The sequence below is a fragment of the Panthera onca genome, chromosome E2 (genome assembly GCF_046562875.1).
Source record: "Panthera onca isolate mPanOnc1 chromosome E2, mPanOnc1 haplotype 2, whole genome shotgun sequence".
Taxonomy (NCBI): Eukaryota; Metazoa; Chordata; class Mammalia; order Carnivora; family Felidae; genus Panthera; species Panthera onca.
This window is the reverse complement of record NC_138353.1, coordinates 39,315,255-39,337,894: the sequence shown is the minus strand read 5'-3', so window position 1 is coordinate 39,337,894 and position 22,640 is coordinate 39,315,255.

Genomic DNA, 22,640 nt, shown 5'->3' with positions numbered 1-22,640 from the left:
GCAAGGGAGACTGTAAAAAGTTGCCTGTATTTTTATCTTCATTGAATGTGATGGATGGAAGAGAAATCCCAAATTGTATTTAGCAGGCATTTTTTTTCTGTCTTTAAAATTTGTATTTATAAGAATGTGTTTTTGCTCCAGTGCTACTGTTACCCACAGTAATATTTATCTATCACTGGTAGATGTTTCTGCAGAAAGGAGCAAGTATCGTTTCATAGGTGTAGAGTCAGACATCTTGGATTTGCAGTGATCTCTTTTCAAGATTTTGTCCACATTCACTTCGGACTCACTTTTCTCATATGTAAGATATGAAGATGAATAATATCTGACTCATATGCTTATATTGCATGAGCTAATTTATGTGAAGTAATTAGAAGAGAACCTATTATTTAGGGAACAATAAAATATATTCATTATTGTCATCAAATTATCATTGTCATTGATGGGGCACCTGGGTGGCTCAGTCGGTTAAGTGTCCAACTCTTGGTTTCGGCTCAGGTCATGATCTCATGGTTTGTGGCATTAAACCCCGCATCTGGCTCTGCACTGACAGCATGGCTCCTGCTTGGGATTCTCTCTGTCCATCCCCTACTCTCTCTCTCTCTCTCTCTCTCTCTCAAAATAAATGAAATTAAAAAAATTATCATTGTCATTATTATCATTACCATTATCCTCATCATTTTAGAATAGTAGAGCTTGGGCAAGCCTACAGGATCATCTAGTTAAATTCTATCATCAAATAAAAATCTTTTGCCACATATCAGACAACGGGGTTGACACTGGTGACTTATGTATGAAAACTGTGTAGTCTCTGGCCTTTGCAGACTCATGGATGAAATGTTCCTTTAGATCCACAAGCTTCATGGTAAGAGGTAAAAAGTATACATATCTCTTTCACCATTGAGTGTAAGCAGAGCAACATGCTTAGATGGCTTCTGACATAAAGTAGATATTTAATAAATTCTGATCAAAGAAATGAAATAATTAATGGAAAGACTGGTAACTGAATTATTGAGTAAATATGTTGGAAGACAGAAGTTGGGCTTTAGGTGTTGTATAGCATAACACAGGGATCTAAACTAGTCTTGGGTTGACATCAAAGAGCATTTAACTGAACCTGGAGGATTTATTCTCCATCCAGTGAAGAGCCAGCATTTTCACTGGTCTCATCTACCCTGGCAGTGCCTATTGTTGCTGTCTCAGGCCTGAGCAGGTGTAATATGGCACCCTCTTTGCCAACACATACCAGGTTATCATCAAGGTCTTTTAAATATAGCAAGAATCTTTAGCTCACTTACTTAGTCCAAAAGTAAATGACTTGGTCCCTGTGTTATGACCCCCTAACCCACGGCTTCTTATGCCTCCAACTTACTCCTAGGAGCTGTTAGTGAATTATGCCTACTGGATTGCTGTGAGATATGACATTGGATAAGCCCACTTAATCACAAATTAATATCCATCTCCCCAGTTTTTGAGAGGGCATTTGTTTTTCCAAGGCTCTCCCTTATATAGGGTTTGGAACCATGCCCTCTGATATAAAACTCTGGCAAAATACTGAAGAGGGGTAATAGATCTAAAAGAGAATGTTTCATTAGGAAAATTTATTCTATGATGCACAAGTCTCACTTTAATAACTTGAATTTCATAGATTTCACCTAAATTTCTATATAGTTACAAAAACAGGTGTGTGTGTGCGTGTGCATGTGTGGGGTGTGTGTGTGTGTGTGTGTGTGTGTGTGTGTGTGTGTGTGTGTTTAGTCTTATGGTATAGGGATTAGAGGAATTTAAGTGATCATGATGGAACTCTTTTATTGACTAAGTGCAAATGAAACATGTGTTAAAAATACTTCTTTGTAGATGTTACTTATGTGATACCTTTCTCAAGTACTATTCAAGAAAATTATTATTGAAATTTATTAGGAATCTTTCTTCCATTTATTGTACCCACATGAGCCCTGCTCTACTTTGTAGTCTCAATGGGTCCCAGGAAAAGAAGTCTTTAGCCAAGAGCTCTGACTTGAATACTGGGTGACATGTTAACACTCGTTACATAAGTCTGTTCATAGTTTTCCTTTCCTTCTAAACTGAATTACCATTACATCTAGGCCAAAGGTCTGTGCCATGGCAACACCTTGACTCTGACCACATGCCCTAGGATTATCTCTTCAGACTCTATGATTATTTCTTTATTACTTGCTAGAGATCATATTATATTAATCTGAGGTTGAGAAACCATGGTTTATTCACTCCCAGTCTATGCATGGATAAATTTTAGATTAGCTTTTGTTTATTGTTCATAGAAAATGGTGAGTAATCTAATGTTTTATTAGTAAGCACTATGTGCCTGGCATTATGTTAAGTACTTTTATATTTATTATCTGCTATATCATCACACCTACAAGACAAGTTTTTAATGCCGATTTTACAAATGAGAAAATGTTATTACAGAAATTAAGTGATTTGCATAATATAAACATGAGGATGTGTTAGCACTGGTTGTACGATATGTAAAAACATGCATGATACAGATACAAGAATTTCTCACTCCTGTAGTATCATCCTACAAGCTGACTTGAGTTGATAATATTAGGGATCAAGTTCATGGAAAAATGGTAATATCAGGTTACAAATCCAATGGTTTTTTTTAGTTAAATTCTGGAGTTTTCTTCATTAGGCTCTATTATTACAAAGAATAAGGGGAGTAAGAAAAATGACTACCTCATTAGTCATTATCTAATTACCTCTGGAGTGAACTGAAAGGTTTCAACTTCCAGCACTGCCACATGTTAGCATTATAAACTTTACCAAGACAGTGTTAAGATTAGTATATAAATAGTACCTGATACTCAGTTTATGTTAGCATGTGGTTAGGCATCCAAGGTGCTTAGCATAGTGCCTAACATATAATTTGTGCTCAATAAATGATATTTATTATTACTCATAAGAATAGAATTTAATTTTGATTAAGCTGCAAATAACTATGAATGTATAAAGTGCTAACATAGAAGCCATTTGATGGCTGCAATAAAAAAGAAACCCTCACTGCTAAACTGGCAGACAACACTCCATGTGTTTTCTTTGGAGGACTTTCCTACCTTCCTAATGGAAGATTAATCCCTGTCAAGAATTTGGAAGCTGATTAAATGAGCTCATCATTTTACCTAAGGAAGTCATTTCCTCTGCCCAGGCTTCCTGCTGAACTAGCACCTTGAATGATACTCATGCAATATTTAACTGATGTAGGTATTGGAATACATTTAGTTCAAAATGGCCTTATGCTTATGGCATATGTAATCCAACTAGAAATGTTTATTTTCATACTCTGAGCCAATCCAGTTACCAGTTAATCACAATAGCGATTGACCTCTGTCAAAAGTTTTATGCCATGTGAGTAATTCCACTTATTTATTCCACAGTTTTAAATATTCTTAACAAATATTTCATCCTAAACCCCTCTATATATGTGTTAAAAGAGCAGTATTAATTTGAATAGGCACATGTTTATATGATAAGTCAATCTCATTATTATTACTGACTTTAAAAGGGACAACCTCTGTATACTAAAAACTAGCATACATCCATATTCACACATTCATACATGCATACGTTCACTCAGACATATGCATAAATGTACCTTTTTAATAACCCCATTTAATGTTGGGTTGGATAATGACCCAAGCATACATTAAATGTATGTATAGTCTTATTTTTATTCGGTGACTCTGAAAACCTTAAAGTCTTCAAATGATTTTATGATTAATACTGGTTTTAACACTTGTAAAAGAAAAATAAAAGCCCCACTGTATTTAGGGACTAACACTGAAATGCCTATAGAATTTTGGACTTGCCAAAAGTGTCCTCACTGCACCTTAAAAAACAGCTCAGGCATTCAAATTTAGAAGACAAACAGGATAAATAATCCAACAATAGCATCGATGTCATACTTGTATAGTATTTTCCCTCCATGTCTCCAAAACAATGCCAAGAAAGAGACAGGCTGGGTTTTATTACCCTTAGTTTACAAATAAAGAAATCAGGGTTCAGACAATTTAAGGAAATCAACTTAACTCCCAAATGGTAAGTTGAATAGGATATAACCCCCTCCCTGCCTTTTTAAACTAAAAATGTAGTATACTTTTCAAACTACTTGATTTTTTTTCTCTGAATTATAAGAGACTAAGTAGAGTATTGAAGACAAAGGAGATCATTTACAAAATTAGATATCAAATAATCTGTTACCAAGTGACCCTCTTATTTGGATCTCCAAACACTTGCTAATTAAATCCCTAATATCTGACATGTCCATCTCCATGATGCCAACCCTGATGATAGTTGCATATAGCTTTGTATAACGCTAGTAAACAAAACTTAAATCCAGTCCATTGTCTCAATGTTAGACTATGATGGATCACATACTCAGGAACTGATCTTGGTTTTTACCATGAAATTTTTCCTCAGCCTCTTGATATATTTTTTGTGTTACTACTGCCTCTGTGTAAAGCTGCTTGCCTTGGCCTTCCCTGAGTCCATAGCTGGTTTCACCTGTCAAGGTGCTTAAATAAGATGAAATTAAAAGAAACCACTATGGCCGATTTCCATTCCATCATTGTCTATCAGGGAGGTGAAGAATTTGGACTGTGGAAACAATCACAACTCAATTAAGTAATGAAAGTGCTTACTGTTTCTAGGATTAGTAGTGGTTCTACCCTATCATGTTGCTGCTTTGCTGATCTACATAGTAGGCTGGAATGAGGTAGAATACAGTACTCTCTAACTTTTTGGGCTGGTGTGCTATTTCTGCTTTTGGTTACAGTGGGAATATGGGACCATATTAGCTACTCCTTCAAAGATGGTGAGTGTGTGCGCACACACACACACACGGTTTATGTATGGATGGTTTCTTGAGAACTTGAGACTACCTACATAAGAGTATGGTATGAAAATGAAGTTCACATTAGAAATGGGCAGAATCTTAGTCTATTCAAATTATCATTCTCCTCTGGTTTCTCCTTCCTGTCTTAGAAGTTTTTAGTTCTTACAAATTTGCATCAAGATTCTCTGCTTTCATTTCCTAAAGGATTGATACCACCAAACTGGGTGACACCATCCTTGAAATTCAACCCACATTCAAGTGTGATTGAATTTACAAAGCCATCACTGCAATGAAGTTATTTTGCAGTTTAAAGAAGAAAATGTCAGCAAGGATGTGATGACATTGTCTCCTGACCACCTTCCCACCCCATATATTCTAACCTTTGTTCCATTCTTCAGTGATCATCTTTCTTCCATAGCCTAAGAATTCACGATGTTCAAATCATTATTCATTAATAATCAAGATATTTTACCCTACAACTAAATCCTCCCTCACACCCTTATAGAATAAATAAATGTTTCCCTTGGTCTGTAAATACTACCACCTGTTATTTGAAAGACATCACAATGCTTGTCCTTCCTGTCTCGTGCCATAGCTCCAAATTACACAGTTCTACTAGATAAGTGTTTTGTATCCTACCTCTCATTTCTAACCATTCTGTCATTACCTTATTTTAAGACTTCATTGTTTTACCATCACACAAATCTAATGTTCTCTTAATCTGTATCCATTTTATCAGTTTCCCTGTTTGATGCCACCTCCCAGTCCCTTAATCCACTTTCCCTCCTTGAGCAAGAGCAAGCTGACTGAAAAACCACAAATGACCAGACCAATTTCTTGTTATAATATCTCAAATTTCCCACTATACAGAAACAAAAGTGTGAGTTCTAAATATGTGATGCAAAATCCCTCAGTTTGGTCAAAGTCCAGTTCTCCTTCTTTATCCTCTGCTGCCTCTGAAGCATGGAATAAATTAATGAATAAATGAGTGACTGAAGACTCAACACTTGGCAATTTGCTAAATTTTTGTCTTTACAAATTTACAAACACAGGCAAAATTATTTATGGAATAAGTTTTGACTGGTTTGAATTCATTAAAAATGGGGGAATATAGCTCTTTCTAGACCCTTTGTAGAGTCTTTAAATTGAACAATATTGGTTTATGGATGATGTGTTTCATTTCATTACAGTAAAATTTCATCATCATGTTTAGAAGAAGCAGTTTAGATAATAAGAATCCCTAGAATCATTATTCAGATTTTCATATATTTAATTATTTTACTATTCTCTTTCCTTTTATTTTGGAATTTTCTTAATGAGAAAGAAAATCAATAAATTGGCTTGAATGCATTAATACAGCACCTGAAATATGTCTGTGTAAACAAGGGATCTTTAGATGGAAATAATGTTGAGGGAATCTATTCCTCCCTTTAGACTCTAGCCTCTGTTAATGTTAAAACAGAGAAAATGAGAAAGTAAAGTAAAATTAAGAAGTAAAGAAAGTAAAATCTTGATGAAGAAAACTGAGTAAAATGTTCATAGAGTAAATAATTGTTTTACCTAGTCTAAGAAAGAATAATTTAGATTCACAGAGAGGAGGGGATAACATCCGCTCAGAAGAAGTGATGTAAAGGTACACTTGCATATCACTTAGATCTATAGGCATTAAGAAACCTTTTCAAGAAACCTTAGTATATTAACAGAAAAAAAAAAGCCAGTATCAAGATCCTGTTCCATTAATTTCTAAAATTAAGGTTCTGATATCAGGACCAAGAGTATTACTAGCAATCAGTACACTTTAAGATAAATAAGGTCATCTAATCATGCAGTTTTGTCTTTTTTATTACATGGCTGTATGGTGTTGGCTTATTAATCCAATATGTCTGATATAAGGTCCACTCTGAGTCAGTCACCTTTCTAAGCAAGGCTCCTACTTATGACTATAATCTCTTTAGTAACCTGAACTCTCTGTGTTGTCCTCCTAAAAAAATAGTACATCCTAAAGCATCATACTCCGGTACATTTATTCCTCTGTGCATGCCTAGAATGCCGTCTTCTTCCCCAATCCTTTTTATCAACCAAGCCACCTCCTAATCATCCTTAAGGTTGTAGCTCATGTTCCCTCCTTCAGGAAGCCTTGCCTCTGTTTGAATTCATTGATGCTTTATTTTACATAATGCTTGCTAAGTTAATTCAAGGTATTTAAACAATTAATATTTTTATCTTAATGTCCTTGAGCTAATTAGTTGCCTCATGTTACTGGTAAAGGAACTTCAATTTTCTGCATTTAACTAAGTTGTCAAATGTCACAAAATGAAGCTAGGCTTTAAACCCAGTATTCAAAACTGTCCAGTGACTCTCTAGTTCTTTAATATACAACAGAGGATTGGGTTTGATCAACTTTGACTCTCCATGCTCAGTGATGTTAATTTTGCCTTAATTAAAACTTAAAAAAATCCAGCTTTCCCTCTCTTTCTTTGTAATGGTTAATTACACATACACATATAACATAACCAAAAAGGATACTTAACCAAAACACTAAAATATCAAATTTTATAGTGTTTTCTTTTTAACTAATTGTGACCCTGATGTGGGTAATGCATGCAGTATGAAGCTAAAATCTACACTGCTGTTATACCTACATGCATAGTCACTACTTGAAAAAAAAAATTCTATCAGGAATAGAGTAGCAAAGTTAAATTGGAAGGAGGATCAAGACCTAACATCTTATATAAAATGAATGACTTTGGAATAACTATACATTGCATTGATATTTAATATTTCACAGATGCATGTATTCTATTTGTATGTGCTATTACTTGAACATTAGCATTTAATGAAATTCCTCCCTCAAGATCTGCAGGGTTTTTAAAATTTTCATGTTACAATGAATTTCTCAAGTCAAATCAATGGGAGCAAGAAAAAGAAATGGCTATGATAGAATTTTTTTCCTAATCTTTTGCTAGATTCAGGATGGTTTCTCTTTATCGGTTACTCTATGTCCTCATTAAGGTCTTTCTGTCCTGCAGATCACTTTAGTGGTTTGTATATATGGAGATGATAAGCAAAGAAGACAATTAGAGTTATAAACTGTCAGTTCATCTGGATGTTTCAGAAGTCCTATCTGTGAATTCACTGTCAATAAAAATTGCCATATTGTTAATTAATTTAAATAAGTTTGTTAAGCAATATGGATGACTAGAGGGATGTATAGATGAATCATGTGATAAATTTCATTATTCTGATCTTAAACATATATATCTGTGTCTATATGCATTTAAATGCTACTCAAAGCAAATGCCTGAAAATGTTAAGGTATATTTGCAATTGCAGAGTATCTATCTATCTATCTATCTATCTATACATCTATCCATCTCTTAATACTGGTTGTATTGGGGTGGTAGGTTTATGGTTATTGATTTTTTCTTATACTAATTATTTTATAATTAACTTGTATTAATTGTATTATTATTTGTTTTAATTATGAAGCACTGTGGGAAACTATGCATTTAGTGTTTACATAACATCATCTAATGCCTAGCAAACATTTTAATTCCCCAGAAGTCCTTAGACACTATAAAAATTAACCCCGTATATTGCTTTGTGAGATCAGGTAAAAAGTCGCCTATTAAATAACTCATAACCTGACTAAACCCAAATACCTATTGAGTAACTTTTATTCCTATATTTTTCTCGTATATTAATCAAATCCATAAGCAACTTTTGTCTTTGAACTTCAGAAAATGTGTTCAAAATGTGAATAAGTTTCTTTTCATATCTTCCGCTCTCTGAGTTGAAGGCCAGTTATCTCCCATCTGAATTACTTCAGTCAAATGCTCAGATATCTTCTCACCCCCTTTCTTCTCATTTATACCCTGTCACACTCCAGCCTAAGGTGCTAGCTATTCTTGGAGACCCCAAAGTGGCTTCTATCTCAAGACTATTGCTTTAGTGCTTTATCTACCTGTTATATTCTTCCTCTGGACAACTACATGACTCAATCTTAACATTTTATCCATTTTTGTGTTCAAGGTACAATCATGATCAGCTTTATCAAAAATACCCCATTTTCATTTGTAAATTTTTATTTCACTTGCCTTTATGTTTCCCCATTATATTTCATTGGTTTAATTAATTGTTGATTATTGTCTAAATGTTTTCTATCTGAATGTAATATCCTCATGGGTAGGGACTTTTGTATCTGATTATTACCTTTAAATTTGCCCTGAACATAGTAAGAATCCAAAAACTATTTGTTAAATAAATTAATAAATAGAGAAAATAATATTATTTATTGTTTAAATTCCTAAAACAATATTTTGGCTCAGAATATATTTAATCTTTATAATTCTACATGTGAAGTGAGCTTTATTCCCATTTCTTAAGTAATGAAACTGAGGGATAAGAACATGAAACTACTTGTACTTGTTAGGTGAGTAGAAGGGCTAGATGTAGAATCCACCAACGGTGATTCTTGGTGTTTTCTCTTGTCTTCTCTGAAGAGGTACCTTCCTCCAGGCCTTTATGTCACCTCAACTGCTGTTAAGGATGGGGCTCCTAATTTCCTAAGCAAACCATAGACCTGCCTAGGGATTTCAAAACCACCAAATTCAGTTACCTCTGGAATAGGTTGACCATTTCTATCACGTAGCCAGAGAGGAAATATTTCCATCTTTATGTGAAAATTGAGCATCATAGAAATATCTCCTTAATGTTGGTCACTTTAACCTAATGATTTTGCAGAGATTCCAGAAATTTGTGTGAATCCTCTGAATTCCCCAGTTAGAGTTAGTTTCCCAGTCTGGGCTTGCTTTTATTTCATGATAGAGCACATGTTCTTCTTGGTATTTACCTGAATTTTACTTGCTTGTTTGCTTCTTTACAAAGATTTGTAGAAAAATAGCTTCTGATTATACTGGTATTTTCAGAAGTCCAAGTCCTGGATGGATCTGTCTTAAATAGATTTCAGGCCCAGCTCACACTCATAAACACATAGATGCAATTTTTTTTCTGCCCACATGTATCTTTAATTTAATTGATCTGTTGATATCTCAGTGGTGGGACCAAATTGTACATGCATCCATGGTAATCTTAATCAAGAATTGATAGAGTTGTCACCTCTGGGACATTGCAGTAGATGCAACATTTTCCTAACTCTGCTCAGAGATATCTTTGGGCTTTGGTGCTGCATTCTTTTTTTGGTTAGTGTTGCTGTAGCCCTAAGACAACACGGTTCTTAATTCTCCTACACTCTCCCCCAGTGTTCCGTAGTTTTTAAATTAAACCATATCCACCAATTCTCAAGACAGAAATTTTCCAGTCATATTTGATTCCACATCTTTAATTACCTACATTCAATCCATAAGGAAGGCTGATCAACTTTATATCTATACCTATGTCTATACTCATATATACATCCACATCCATATTATATCTATGTCTACACACTTATGTTGTATCTATATCTACATCAGTTTACATACACATAGACATGCATATTTTAAAATCTGTGTATATATTAAAAGTCTGTCCACTGCAATGTTTCCTGTTACCACCACAAAGTGAAGATCTGCGTTGGATCTTGTTACGTTATCTACAAAACATCCTTGTCTTTTAATTTTTTTGTGACTGACACCCACACCCTCAATAATTCATTGTAGACACAAAAGCCAAAATGACTTTGTTGTAAAGAAAATTTCATGTTGGCATGCCTGAGTGGCTCAGTGGTTCTCAGTGGATCTCATGGTTCCTGAGGTCGAGCTGACAGTGAAGATACTGCTTGGGATTCTCTCTCTCTCTCTCTCTCTCTCTCTCTCTCTGCCCCTAACCTGAGCTCACTTCTCTCTCTCAAAATTAATAAATAAGTAAACTTTACAAAAAAGTTTAAAAAAAGTTCATGTCACATCCTCACAACATTCCATGAGATTTCACTGAACAAAGACTACTGTATAAATTATTGTCCATTCCCTAAAATTCCCTCCTTTCTGCTTTTCTAGCCATAATCTCTTTCTCCAACCCCCACCCCTTAGTAGTTTGTTCCCTTTTATTCCTGGGTCGTGTTCCATTGTCTAAGAAATAATTTACTAAGTCGTGCACCTTTTGAACAATGTGAGTTATTTCTTTTTTTTTTTTTTTTTACTGTTATGATTAAAGTCACCATGCTCATCCAGAAAAAAAAAATTATGAGCAAATATACATTCACTTCTTTGGGAAATACCAAGTAGTACAATTCCATATAGTAAGTGTATGACTTAGTGTATGGAAAGAGTCCAAGTATTTCAAAAAGTTTGTCATATCTTTTTGCATTCCCACCAGCAATACATATTTGTTCCAATTTCTCTCTATATCCTCACCAACACTTGATATTGCCAGTTTAAAAATGTTTATTTATTCAAGTGTTTGTAGATAAATCTCATAATGTCTCTTTTTTTTTTCTGATGACTGGAAATATTGAACATCTTTTCATGTGTTCATTGACCACCTCGGTATCTTCTTTTGTGAAGTTTCTAAATCTTCAAGATGAGTGCCCTTTTTTATTATGTTGTTTATTTCCTTAATTTTGGATCATAGGATTCTTTTTCATTTTAAGATAAGTTTTTTCTGGGATAAGTCACTGATTAAGGTCCAATTTTTTTCAAATTTTATATCCAGATGATCCAGCACAATTTGTTGGAAATATTAATTGTTCACTCCCTGTTCATAAGCTTTGGCAAAAATTTAAACCTCAATAATATTGGATCACTTAACATATAATGTATATGATTTTAATTTCCTCCTTTTGACCTTTGTACTATATTTGTCTATATTTTACTTGTATAAGTCTTAGAATTTTGTGGCACATAATTGTTATTTTCACTTAAAATCTGAAATATTTATGGAATTTTTAGCATGGAAAAGTCTTCATATCTGTCCATATGTTTACTGTTTGTTTTGTGTTATTTGCAAAGATTCAAATCTCCAACTTGAGTTATTTTTTACTGATGTCTGAGGAATATCTTCACTTAATTTTATTTGAAAAATTATTGTTTCTTATAGTCAAAATCTGTTGGACAAATATATCTAATTTTTTTTCTGATTAAATTTTATTTCAGCTTCATTTTTGATGCATAACTGGGGTAACTCTAGTTTCTGTCTTTTTTCTTAGAACTTTAAAAATGTTAACAATTATTCTCTGGTTTGTATAATTTCACAAAGGAAAACTGGAGTCATTCTTATATTTTATCTTTGTCTCTGATAAGTTTTTATTCTCTAATTTTTTTATATTACTGCTAGTCAGCAATATGGTTAGAATATGTCTTTATGTGATTTATTGTGTTTATTTTACTTGGATTCTCTTTAGCTTACTGAATTTCTGGGTGCATAGTTTTCATCAAATTTAGTAAATTTTATCCACTATTTCTTGACCTCTTAATCCTATTCCATGGATTACTAGAGCTGTTCTTATAAAACATTGTCTTTTTTACCTTGTTTTTCAGTCTGTATTGTGTCATTCCTCTATCTTCAAATTTACTGATCTTTTCTTCTGAAATGTCTGCCTGCTGATAAGTCATCCATTGAATAATTAAATTACTGATATTATATTTTTATTTTGTAGATGTATCATCTCGTTCTTTCATATTTTCCATTTCTATTCTTATTTTGTACATGTTTTCCTTTAACCCTTAAGCATAATAAAATAAGTTTACTTTGCCAGTAAATTTAATCATTTATATCATTTCTATATCTTTTTTATTGATCAATTAAAAGAAATTAGTTCACATTTTCTGACTTAGTGACATGCCCTCACATATTGTGATTGGATGTTGGGCATTGTGAATATTATGTTGATGAGTGTCTGAATAATGGTATATATTTTTTTTAAATGTTGTGAACTGTATTATGGAAGAATTAAGTGACTTGCCTATCACTTTTAATCTGTTGAGACTTGTATTAAGCTAGTTTTAAGAGTACCTATTACTGTAGGAATTGTTTAGCCTTACTATTAAGGTCTGGGTCTTTTAGGGTTTCTACTGAATGCCCAAGTGATAAATGAAAACCCTACACTGAATTGACAGAACTAGAAAGTCTGTCTACCAAGTATGATTTCTGAGAATGATTCTGTTTATAGCATACTAGGCTTTTACAAGGACTCCTAGAATTTCACCCCATGCATACAAGACGTAGTTTAGCAAAGACAAAAATAGATTCCCCTTCAGGTTTTGTGGTGCTCTTTATATATAGATATAGATATAGATATAGATATAGATATAGATATAGATATAGATAGATAGATAGATATAGATAGATAGATAGATAGATAGATAGATATAGATATAGATGCACCTCCTCCAAAATTCTGCCTTGCAACATTAGATTCCCTCAAGTCTGATCTTTGTCTCCTAAGCTCACTGACACCACTATACCCTGCTTTGAGAATTTTCATCCTGATTTGGAGACAGTAATGTTCACATTTGTTTCCTTTCTCTCAGAGATAATATTCCTGTGCTGCCCAAAATTCAATGTCTGAAAAGAAATATTTTATATATTTTGCCCTGTCTTCTACTTGTAATGATGGAAAGGTGTTATGAGCTGAATTGTGTCTCCCAAACCCCCACACCCTCAAATTCGTATGTTAAAAACTTATAGCTCCCAGGACCTTAGAATGTGACTGCATTTGGAAATAAGACCTTTAAAAGGCAATTGAGATAAAATGAGGTCATTAAGGCGGGCCCTAATCCGATATGACTGGTGTGCTTATAAGAAGACAAGATTAGGACACAGAGGCACAGAGCTCAAGGGACAATTGTGTGAGGACACAGTATAAAGGGACCACTTCCAAGTCAAGGAGAGTGACCTCAGAAGGAATCAAACTTGCTGACACTTTGATATTGGATTTCTAATGCCCTGAACTGAGACAATAAAGTTCCATTGTTTAAGCCACCCAGTCTGTGGTATTTGGTGATAGCAGTCCTGTCAGACTCATGCAGAAGATAAGTGAGATTTTCATTACTACATCTTTCCAAAGGAGAAGTGCCATAATAGTATTATAAACTGCCAAATATAATTTAAATTGCATTTTAAAAACCAAGTATTCTGCATATGACCTAGATGCCATTTAGGAGATGTATTTAAAGGGACCCAAGTGTTGAAATTACTGGATTGTGTAATATAAATTGGATCTTGTTCAATCTTCTTTATTTGAATGATTCACAGTATCTTACTTTATTACACAATATAGCCCTGTTTCAGTAAATTAACGGGACAAGAGCAAATGGCCTTTCTTCCTTTCTCTAGCACTAAACTCACTAGGAAGTGTTGTGGATTTTTTAAGAAAACTTTTTTCATGAAAGGAAAAGATGCAAGTATTTCCTGCATATATATTTAATCCTAAGCAGCATACTAATTATATTATGTTATTAACTTTTTAATACACATTACACAGTTATTTTCACTGTGTCTATTTATTAGATGAGAAAGCTGAGATCATATAAGTTGCTTCAATCACCCATGGTCACATGACTAGTAAGTGAAAGAGCTAAGATTCATACCAATTACCCCCATGGTTCTGTGAGCTCTCGGTCTTTTCTCCAGATTATTATCAGGATGAGATTTTTTTTTTAATAATTGTTTTATTTTTAATTTATTTTTTTAACATTTATTTTTGAGAGAGAGAGACAAAGCACAAGCAGGGAGGGGCAGAGAGAGAGGGAGACACAGAATCAAAAACAGTCTCCAGGCTGAGCTGTCAGCACAGAGTCCAATGTGGGGCTCAAACCCATGAACTGTGAGACCATTACCTGAGCCAAAGTCGGGCACTTAGCCAACTGAGCCACCCAGGCACCCCTGAGATCATAATTTTTAATGAGACTGTTCTCTCCCCATGTGAGCATGCATAGTGGGATATTCAGAATTTTGTTTGTTTTATGCTAAAAATGATCAAAACTTGTTTAAACAAAAGTTTTTGTAAACCTTTTCAAAATTAACTAATGAATTTAAGATTCTGTTAAGAAAACTTTCTGTGTAGTTTCAGATTTTTTTTCCTTTGTCTTGTAATAGGCATGGAAAACCTTGATACATAGGCATTGTACAAATGAACTCTACAAATATATCCTCTCTTACTCTTGATACTCTTAAATATATTATTAGGAACAGCCACTTTACCAAAGTTGAATTGTGAATCTGTAAGACATTTAAACATTAAAATTAGTTTCCTGTTCATAGTGTAACATTAATAATAAACATTGCATTACCTGGACTATTAGATTCATTGAATGGAAGCTTTACTTTAAAAATGCATGTGTTGTGCTCAAGTTGAGTCAGATTTAGATTTTCTCTAACAGATGGACAAGCTCTTTCATAATGTTAATCCTTGCTCAGAATTCTCACTGAAGGCTGTCATCTCAAGCCTTTTTTTGATGCCCTGAAGAATTCATGTGCTCAAAGTTTGCATTTATTTGACTCTGCAAGAATGGAATGGATTACAGAACAATTTAGCTAATGGTGTTTTTATAGGAAAATATAAACTCATCATCAATACAAAAATATTTCTGACTGCACAATAGCCAATCACAAAAAATAGCATCGTCACAAAGTCATGGCACAGAGAGGCCTAAATATATATAGTTATGATAAATTAGGTCACTAGGGCAAGTCATGAATGCCCCCAAGTGACATAAGTGGCACGTGGTTATTTTGGTGCCACGCTGATTATAAAGGGCTGAATAGAGTTGACAATGTATACATGAAGAGATAAACTCCTAAAACTTTAGAATAGTCGCTCAGTTCATCATGACATGCTCCCTTATATCATGATAAAAATTGTCTTTTTTTTATTAAAAAATATTTTATTTATTTTTGTCAGTCAGGGGAGAGGCAGAGAGAGAGGAGAACAGAGGATTCAAAAGCAGGCTCTGTGCTGATAGCAGAGATTCCCCAGATGGGGCACGAATCCACCAAACATGAGATCATGAAGCAAGCTGAAGTCAGTTGCTTATCAGCTGCGCACCCAGGTGCCACAAAAATGTTTTCTTTTAGGACACTAGAGTTCAGTTTCAAGGCATGACCATTGTAGTGACATTCATCATGTCCAGAATACCATAATAGGTGTTCTATAAATAGTTTTTTTAATGAATGAGTTTTCCCTTCCTTCAAGGAGAAGTAGATGGAAATTAAATCAATGCAGGTTTGTGATTAGACAGTTGGTGCCAATCCCAAATGTTCCAATAGCTAACTGAATGACCTTTGGCCTAATGCTGAACTTCACGTTGTGAGTTTATTTTCTTATCTATAAAATATTTTATTTTCACTCAAAATACCAGTTTCCCAAGAAAAATATTCTATGTTCAGTAAAATGAGCTGGGGAAAATCTTGTTAATGTTTTGCCCATTTGGAGAGTCACAGAAATTATTAATACATTAAAGACCCTAAAATTTTTATGGTAAAGGCATGTGTTGCATGTTAAGTAAAATTTTTCAAAACTTATTTCACAAAGAGATCCATTTTTATCTACCTTCTGTAATACCTGTTAATGATCCATTAAATGAATTACCATCAAAGAAGACCAATTTGCCAGGCCTCTTTCCACATGATGTATTCTGAGATACTCTATTTCCCACATGATTCAGTATGTTACCAGACTCCATTTGGATCTTCAATAAATGAAAGAAATTATTTCCTTCCCATTCTTAGTATCTCTGTGGAGTGATTGGGGTTTTAGACTTTAAGTTTCATCCTTTGGAAAATCCAGGCCAAAAATAAATAAAATTCTCACAATGGATCATAGAATAAAATATAAATAGAAAACTATAAAATTCCTACAATATAATATAGGAGAAAATCCAGATGGCAAAGGCTTTAGCAATGTATTTTTAGATATAACACCAAAGGCTTGAAAGAAATAATTGATAAGTTGGACTTCATTAAAATAAAAAAAAATGTTATGAAAAGGACACTGTCAGAATTAGAGACATACCACAGCCTGGGATAAAATATCTGTAAAAGACGTTTTTGATAGAGGGCTATTATCCAAAATATACAGAGAACTGTTAAAACTTATAGCTGCATTTAGGTTAATTAACTATATGAATATATCACCATTTATTTGTCTATTATATATTCTTCATAGACATTTATTTTGTTTCCAATTTGGGCTGCTATGAGTACTGTTGCTGTAAGCATTCTTATCCAGTAAAACCTTGGTTTGTGAGTATGATTCATTCTGGAAACATGCTTGTAATCCAAAGCACTTGTGTATCAAAGTGAATTTCCCCATAAGAAATAATGGAACCTCAGATGATTCATTCCATCACCCAAAAATATTCATATAAAAATGATTATAATACTGTAATATAATACAAAATAATAAAGAAAATATAAAAACCTATCACTTGTGGAATCGCTGCTATCTGATGGCTCAATGGAATCTTTTTCTTTTCATGCAACTTTAACAAGGAACCTATCAATGACACTTTTGCCTCCTTTTGAGATTTTGCGGCAACGTGACATTGCGTTGGCATTAAACACATTTATCACTTGTGCTGCTACAGCCTTGTTCGGGTGGTGCTTTTCTACAAAATTTTGCACTGGTTCCCACATTTTACACATCTTCCTAATCTCATTTGAATTGAGGGATTCCTCTGCCTTTTTCTTCTCCTCCTTTGCAGACCTGATACAGAGATTTCTTACAAAATCTTGCAAATTCAGCCACTGGCATACCTCGTTCATACTTCTCAATGATTTCCTTCTTAACTTCCACCGTAATCATCTTCTTCTTACTGCCTTTCTTTTCAAGCTTTTTATGAGTGGCGGCCATTGTATACACTTTTATAGATGTTGACTATAGTATAGTATTAATAAACTCTTGTCATATACTGTATTTCATGTAACTGGCAATAAGGCAGCAGAAGAAAGCATCTGTGTCTGCAGGCAGCCTGACCTAGAATAAAGTAAAGCATTCCCAAGCTTCCTCTTGTATGGAAAAGCAAAGGACTGTCCATAGATGCTTTGAAGTGACAAAAAAAAAAAAAAAAAAATAGTACTAGTTGCAAGCACTTTTCCAATGTTATGAAAAATCACTGATTTCTGCCGCACACCACAGCTTGACACCAAGCATCCAAGTGGGATGGTCACCTACAATCCCACAGAGAGAGAGAGAGACAGAGAGAGAGAGAGAGAGAGAGAGAGGGAGAGAGAAGAACTATTGGCTCATTTGTGATCATGTGGCTTTTGGCATCACGTACTACTCATATTGCAAGACATCTCTCACTATCTAATTAAAATTTATTAGAAATGTTTGCTCATTTTGCAGAACACTCTCAGAACAAGTGTTCTTGAAGAACATCTGCAATCCATGGTTTTTCTGTATATGCCTTTGTCGTACGTATGTAGACATTTCTCTTGCTTACCTATGTAGGAGTGGGATTGCTAGATCTCATGATATGTTTGGTTTTAACAGAGAATCTCAAACAAATTTGCAAAGAGGTTGTCCCAGTGTGAAAGTTCAGATTTTATCTATTTCTTTGGGAACTTAGATTATATGTAGTCATGCAGGTGACTTAGTATAATAGTGCAGTTAATTGAGGTTTTTATTTAAATTTCTCTATTGAGTGATGGTATTAAGCAATTTTTCACATTTTTATTGAACATTTGGAAATACAGTTTATATGAAATGACTATTCAAAAATTTATGAATTCCTTTCCTCCCTCATATCATTCCTTTCTCCCGTCTTCTTTTTTCTTTGTCTTTTTTTTTTTTTAGTTGGCTTGTACTCTCTGTTTATTATTAATTTGTTAAAGTCTCATATATATTCTAGGTATGAGTCCTTTGCCAAATATATATTCCGCAAAATTTTTTTCTTACTTAGTGGCTTCTACGTTTATTCTTTAAAGGAATTTTTGATACAAATTGAAAATTTTATTTTTAATGTAGCTCATTTTATCAATCTTTTTCTTTTCTGGTAAGCACTACTTGTGTTTATACATTTTTTCCTACCCCATAATTATATTATGTGTTTCCTTCTAGAATATATATTGTTCCAACTTTCACTTTTAAATTTATAAACCATTTGGGATTGATTTTATTTATGGTGTGTGGTAGGAGTATAAATTCACTTTTCCACTATGAATATAAAAGTGCATGTTCACTATTTATTGAAAAGACTTGCATTTTTTCAGTACCCCGATTGGTACATTTGTCATAAATCATGCTACTTTATATATTTTTAATAGTAGATTATTTAATTTTATTGTATTTGATTCATTTATGTAGGTCTCTCTCCCTTTTTCTCTCTCCCCCCTGTTCTCATTTACTATGTAAATGTCTTACATATCTCACATTACATTTTCTTTTTGCATTTGATTTTTTTTTTTTTTTTTTTTTTTTTTTTTTTTTGAGTAGAGGAGACAGAGAGAACATGAGTTTTGGGGAAGGGCAGAGGGAGAGGAAGAGAGAGGATCTTAAGGAGTCCCCATGCTCAGCACAGCGCCTGATGCAGGGTTCTATCTCATGACCCTGAGGTTGTGACCTGGGCTGTAATCAATAGTTGGACTATTAACTGACTGAACCACCTAGGCGCCCCACATTTGATGTTATTTTGATACAATTATGACTGTTACTTTAACTTTTCCATTTTATTTTCTAATTGTTTTTTTTCTAGTGATAGCAATACATAATTGCATATGTATTGCTGTTCCTAAATTTGTCTATTAATATTAACATATGTTCTATGATTTTTTTTAATTTTCTTATAAAAATCATGGAAATTTTTATACATCCCTTTCTCATATATATGTGATATGTGTGTGTGTGTGTGTGTGTGTGTGTGTGTGTATTTTTTTTTTTTTCTTCTATATCCTATTGGTTAGATCCACCTGGTCTGATGACAGCCCTCTTCCAGGTTGTACACTTCTTGTTGTATTTTCCCATTGGGGAGGAACTAGGAAACTTTGTGGAATGTCTTTTTAAAAGGACACTAATCGCTGGGATGCCTGGGTTACTCAATGGGTTAAGCATTTGACTCTTGATCTTGGCTCAGGTTTTGATCTCATGGTTTGTGAGATCAAGTCAGGCTCTGCTCTGCCTAAGCCTGTTTGGGATTCTGTCTCCCCCTCTCTCTGCCCCTCCCCTGCTTGGACTCTTTTCTCTCTCTCTCTCTCTCTCTCTTTCTCTCACTCTCTCAAAATAAATAAATAAGCTTAAAAACAATAGGACACTAATCCTATGCCTAAGGATTTCCATGTTATGACCTAATAACCTCCCAAAGGCCCTATATACTAGTACCTTCACATTTAGGTGTTAGACTTTGACCATGCATTTTGGGGAACCATAAACCTTTAGACCATAGCAACTTTCTAATATACTTTTCATGAAAGTAGTAATAAATGAAATCTTTTTTCTGATTCTTGATCTGTGGGAAGAGTTTTTAATAATTTAGCATTGAGTACAATGTTATCTGTAAAGTGTTTATAGAATCTCTTTATCAGATTAAGTGCCCTCTTATTCCTAGTTCTAGAGAGTCTATTTCATAAACTGGTGGAGAATTTTATAAAATGTTTTTTTCATGTATTGAAACAACCGTATCTCTTTTATTCCTTAGTGCAGAGAATTTCCTTGATTAAACTTCAAATGTTAAACCAACCTAACATTCAGGAACAGTTTCCATTTGGATGTGGTGTATCACCTCGTTTAAATAATGTAGTGTTCATTTTTAAATATTTTATTAAGATATTTTCATTTGTGTGCATGCAAGAGATTGCTTTGTGAATTTTCATTCTTGAAATGTCTTTGGTGTTGATATCAAGGCTATATGTAATAATCTTCTAGAAAGAGTAAGGAAGAATCCCTTCATATTGTATCCTCCATAAAATTTTGTGTAAGGCCACTGCTATTTATTCTTTAAATATTAGAAAATTTTATTTTTTAATTTTTTTTTTACATTTTATTTATTTTTGAGAGAAAGAGTGAGACAGAGCACAAGTGGGGGAAGGGGAGAGAGAGAGAGAGAGACAGACAGACGGACAGACAGACAGACAGGTAGAATCTGAAGAAGGCTCCAGGCTGAGCTGTTAGCACAGAGCCCGATGTGGGGCTTGAACTCACAAACTATGAGATCATGACCTGAGCCAAAGTCGGACACTCAACCTACTGAGCCACCCAGGTGCCCCAATATTGGAAATTTTTAAATAATGCCACCTGGGCTTGGAAATTTATTTGTAGGAAAATTTTTACATAAATATTTTACATAAATATCAGTCTAATAGATGTAGATTTAGATTTTCTACTTCTCCTTGTATCCATTTGGTATTTATATTTTTCAAAGAATTTCTCCATTTTGTCTAAATTTTCAAAATGAATTTTCAAACTATTGTTCATAAAACTTATTATTTTTTAAATGTCGGTAGGATCTTCATGATGTTCCCATTCCTGATACTGGTAATTTGTGTCTCCTCTTTCTTCTACAGTTTTTATCAAACTTTTGCCTTCATACATTTTCTCTTATGGATGAATGTTTCCCATTTCATTGCTTGCTCTTATCTTCATCATACTTTTCTTCTAATATATTTGGCAGCCGTTCCAATTTACATTATGATTTCTTGTGCATCCCATGGATTCTTAGAATTATATTGCTTTATTTTCAAATATTTGGAGATTTCCTGGGTACATTTTTATTGATATTTAAACTGAATCTATTGTGTTAGGATATTTAGCTATGCATGATTTTAATTCTTTAAAATTTGTTTAGACTCTTAATTTTAAGGGATAGCATATGGTCAATCTTGATAGTTTTTCTATATACCCTTGAAAAAATGCACATCTGAAGTTTTTCTTTGCAGTATACTATATATATCAGTTAAGGTAATTTTGATAATTATTTTGTTGAACTGTTTTATGTCTTTAAAAATTCTGTCTAATTATCCTGTCAAATTTTCATAGTGATATGTTAATATATTTTTCTAAGAGTTTGGATTTTGTTCATTTCTCCTTTTAGTTCAGCAAGCTTTTGTTCCATATATTTTAAGTTACAGTCTTAGATCAATGCAATTTAGGATTAATATATTTGCCTAATGGGTTGATCCATTTAATAATATAAAATGCCCTTCTATACACCTTATAATGCTTCTTATCTTAGAGGCTAATCTCCCTAAACCTAGTACAGCTATATAGGCTTTTGTTAGCATCTACACATCTTTTTTCAGTCACATTCAAACTCTGTGCTCTTGTATTTAAATTCTGTCTCATGTAAGTAGCATATCATTGCAGCATGTTGTTTATATATCCAGCCTGGCATCCATTGTCTTTTCATGGAAAACGTATCTGCATGTATTTAATGTAAAGAAAGATTTTGGTTAAATCAACTTAATATTTGTTTACTTATCACACTTATTTTTGTTCATATTTATTTTTTCTTTCTTGTCTTCCCTTGAATTCATCTATTTTTTTTTTAAATTTTATCCCCCTCTCCCAGATTATTAGTTACCAATTCTTTATTTCCAATTTTTTTTTATTGTGGTAAAATAACCATAACATAAAATTTACCAACTTAACCATTTTTTAAAATGTTTATTTATTTTGAGAGAGAGAGCCTGCATACTTAGGAACCAAACTGTGAGACCTGAGCTGAAATCAAGAGTTGGATGCTTTATTGACAGATCCACCCTGGTGCCTGACATCTCAACCATTTTTTTAAGTTTACTTATTTATTTTGAGAGAGAGAGAGAGAAAGAGAGAGCCAGCAGGCAGGGGCAGAGGCTGGTAGGGGTAGGGAGCAAGGGAGCAGGGAAGTGGCAGAAA